Source organism: Fukomys damarensis, unplaced genomic scaffold (genome assembly GCF_012274545.1).
Source record: "Fukomys damarensis isolate Sample0158 unplaced genomic scaffold, DMR_v1.0_HiC HiC_scaffold_39, whole genome shotgun sequence".
NCBI lineage: Eukaryota > Metazoa > Chordata > Mammalia > Rodentia > Bathyergidae > Fukomys > Fukomys damarensis.
The window spans coordinates 19,912,899-19,916,521 of record NW_022900951.1 but is presented as its reverse complement, the minus strand read 5'-3'; the positions used below and the strand labels follow the sequence as shown (position 1 = coordinate 19,916,521).

The window sequence follows — 3,623 nt, the reverse complement described above, 5'->3', positions numbered from 1 at the left end:
TTTGTTTTTGCTTTTTTTTTTTAAAATTTTTATTTGGTTTTTTTTTTTTTTTTTTTTTTTTTTTTTGTTTTTTTTTTTTGCTGCTGCCACCATTGAACTTTAGTGGAAATGTGAAGTCATGGAAATGTGAAGACTTTGTTTTTTTTTTGGTGGGGGGGCTTTTTGCTGTTCAATTAGACATACTTCAAAATAAGACTCAATTTTAAAAATGCCAGAATTTGGAAATATTTTAGCTTTAAAATCAGATGCACAAGTAGCTTTAAAAAAGAACAACATTGGCATTAGTTTCAGAAATCAAGTTAATAATAATGTTCTTTTGTATATGAAACTGAAAAATTTTTTTTAGTCTTTTAAGATGAGGTCTCGCTAATATAGTACAGGCTGGACTTGAACTCACTTTCCTAGCCCAGCCTGGCTGCAAACTCATAGTGATCCTGCCTCAGTTTCCCAAGTTGCTGGGATTACAGGCATGTGCCACCATTCCCAGCTTTTATAAAATTTTAATTTTCATTAAGTGTTTATTCATTCACTTATAGTTTATAAACATGAGATTTGATATTTTAGTTTTCCATGGAATGTGGGTAAAAATCTCTTCCTACATTTTTAAAAATAATTTTTAATAATTTTACTTTTTAATTTTTTTGATATTTTGCTCTTTTGTTTTATTGAGACAGGGTGTTGCTGTGTAGCCCAGGCTAGAGAACTCAGAATCCTCTGTCTCAGCTTCTAAGTTCTGGGATTATAAGCATGTTCCATCACACCCAGCAATTATTTTACTTTTGGAAACTAGGAATTGGGTTAGCCATTTAATTTTTTAAAAATACGTTAGTTCAGGATTTTGTATGTGTGTGCTCCTGCTTTACATAAAGAAAACAATGTCTTCATTATTTTCCTTGTTGATGTCTTTTGCTGGGAAATGACCAAGAAAGAGCCATCAGACAGTTTACCATCTGAAATGCTTTATATACTCCAGTGGTGGTTCTCTTTAATTGCTTAGAGATGACTCCATAACCCCTTCGGTGGGTAGCATCTGAGCAAACAATTGAATACCTTGGTCTTCCATTTTAAAGATGCAAGGCCAGGGTCAACATTTGTGTTTCATAAAATTCATGTAACTTGAACTAACTCTGGGTTCAGCTTCATGTAAGTCATGTCTACCCTGATGTTAGCCGTAATCAGTTGTGAGCTTTAAGAATAGTTGCTGTTGCTTGAGTTCTGAATGTATGAGAAAACCTTGCTGTTTATATGTAGCTCTAATTTAGGTTATTTTAAATCCATGATTAATTTACATTCCCTTTTAAAATTATGGTGTATTTGCTGCAAGAGATTTATTTTTGTTATACTAAGCTATGGAATTTTTTTCATAAAATTTTTTCAAGTTTTTTTGTGTGCTTCATTTGGAACCATTTTTTGTTTATATACCTTGTATACATAAAATAGTTTTTAAAATTTCAGTAAGAGATTTGAAAACTATAAAGTTATGACTGACTGTTACAATCTTTGTATGTTGCTTTCATTTTCCATTTTAAATGCCAGTTTTCACAAAAATAGCAGATCTGTGTTAATGTCATCTTAATTAGTACTGTTTGTTTTCTTCCATGTCTTTGACCTAAGTTTGGTTTTAAAGAAAATTCTTGCACTACAGCCTTTTCAGAAAATGCAAGATTCTCACATTGAAGGTTTTTGTATTAGAAAAAATGCTACTGGTTTTAAAAGCAAAGCTTAGTGAATAGAATGGTTAGCTTTTCTTGACAGCTTTTTCTGTGTCCTCCTCCCTCGTTGCTGTGCCCTGTGTGCGTGTTACTCTCATTATCAAATACTGACTGAGCCCTTCGCTTACCTTTTCTAGAGCAGCACCTTCGGACACCTCATTCTGGGAAGCCTGCTTGCGTCATAGTAAAGGACACACATTTGTGTGGGGAGAAGTGGTAAACATGGAGAGTTTTGTCTTAATTACATGAAACTAAGCTTTAAAATATTTTATAACAAATTATTTGAGCTGCATAATCTAAACATGTCAGACGTTCAGTGGGACTATTTTTATATATGTATATGTGGGTGTAGGTCATAACATTTCAGTTTATAATATAAATTGTTCTTTCAGTTTATAAGCTATCTCTCAGAAGAGACTAGCTCTTTTGAGAATACGTAATTTAAAGTTTTAGACTGAAGTAAAACAGCATAGATATAGTGTAAATTAGATATAATTGAGGGCTATATGGCAGTAAAACTGCTAGTGCCAGTTTTCTTGTTTGCCTCCTATACATTTTTGATTTTTTTATTCCAAACATTTTTAGAGATCATACATTTGTTCAGTTGCATTTAGAGTCGGTTTGGGAATAAATATCTTCTAAAAAGAGATTTATCTTAAAATTAAAAGTCCTGAAAAATTAGTTTATTGAGAGTTTATAAAGTCAAATATTCAATAGGCATATGCTGGAATAGATAAGTTCATGGAAATCATATCCTGTCAGTATAGCAGTAAACCTTCAATATTACATGAGTAACGTTGAGAGAATGCCATCAGCTTTGTTCCCCCTAAAATTCTTGGATGTTCTTTTACATCTTTGGGAACAAGTGCGTTAAAATTTTATTAATCAGTATATCAGTAAGGATTGGGTGTTTGCTTTCTGGAGGAACGTTCCCGAGAGGTGATCAGAGAGGTTATTTTCTACCTAATTTGTATATGCCCTATACCTCTTGGGCATACTTTGTCTATAGAAAAATATTTTGACCTTTAGGTACATTTTGGGCCAGTAGTCAAATAATCCTAGGGCCAATATAAAAATCTTAGAACAATTTACGGTTTGCCTTTTATATCTGTTTTGAAAGCCTTTACATTTTTGTCAGGTAATTTTTCCCAAGCCGTGGATATAATCTATTCAAACATGTTTATGCTATCCATTCTGTTTTTAAATTGAAAAAATGTTAAAAGTGTTTATGAAGAAAAGTTTAAATAAAATATTTTTAATCTTTATCACAGTATTCTGTGTCTGTTTCCTATCTTTATGTTGTCCCTCCCTCACAGCGGAAGTGCACTATTGATTTGATCAGTAGTATACACTTTGTTTTCCTTCAACTAGCCAAGGAAGTGCCTGAAAATATGATTTCTACCAGTGCTTTCAGCCACAGATTCAAATGAGAACATTAGAGCAAAAAACTATTTATACTCTTATATGCAATGGAAATTTTATAATGAAGCCAAGTAATTAAATTTCCACTAACGGAGTTTTGCAGTTATGCGGAATGGAAATAAAGAACCGAGAAAAAGCATTTATAAGCCTCAAGCTTTATTTTGGTGAATTTTAGATTTCCATTAGCTTTTTACTCCTTAGTATGGAGGATTGAACCTAGGGTCTTCTCATTGAGCTACTTTCCCAGCCCCTTTTATTTTTTATTTTGAGATAGGGTCTCACTAAGTTGCTACTTAGAGAGTGGGCTTGAACTTTCAGCCCTCCTGCCTCAGCCTCCGAGTGCTAGGATTAGAGGCCTGCACTACCAGGCCCACTACCATTTTTGACTCACTATTGTTAAAGGTACAGTAGCACCTCAGTTCACAAACACTTTTTAGTTTGGTTCACAGACAAGCATTTGGCAAAACTGTGTTTTTCTTTGCAAACTGC

At 33.1% G+C, this 3,623-nt stretch overlaps 1 protein-coding gene across 1 annotated transcript in view; it reads left to right on the top strand.

Annotated features, from left to right (window-relative positions):
* The window catches only part of Klhl15 (kelch like family member 15), a 38,086-nt gene extending 35,193 nt beyond the window's left edge, over positions 1-2,893 (top strand). Inside the window, exon 4 of the transcript XR_776932.3 lies at positions 1,850-2,893. The gene's annotated coding sequence lies outside the window, so the exon portion shown is untranslated. The remainder of the gene's footprint in view (positions 1-1,849) is intronic.
* Positions 2,894-3,623: the final 730 nt, after the last annotated feature.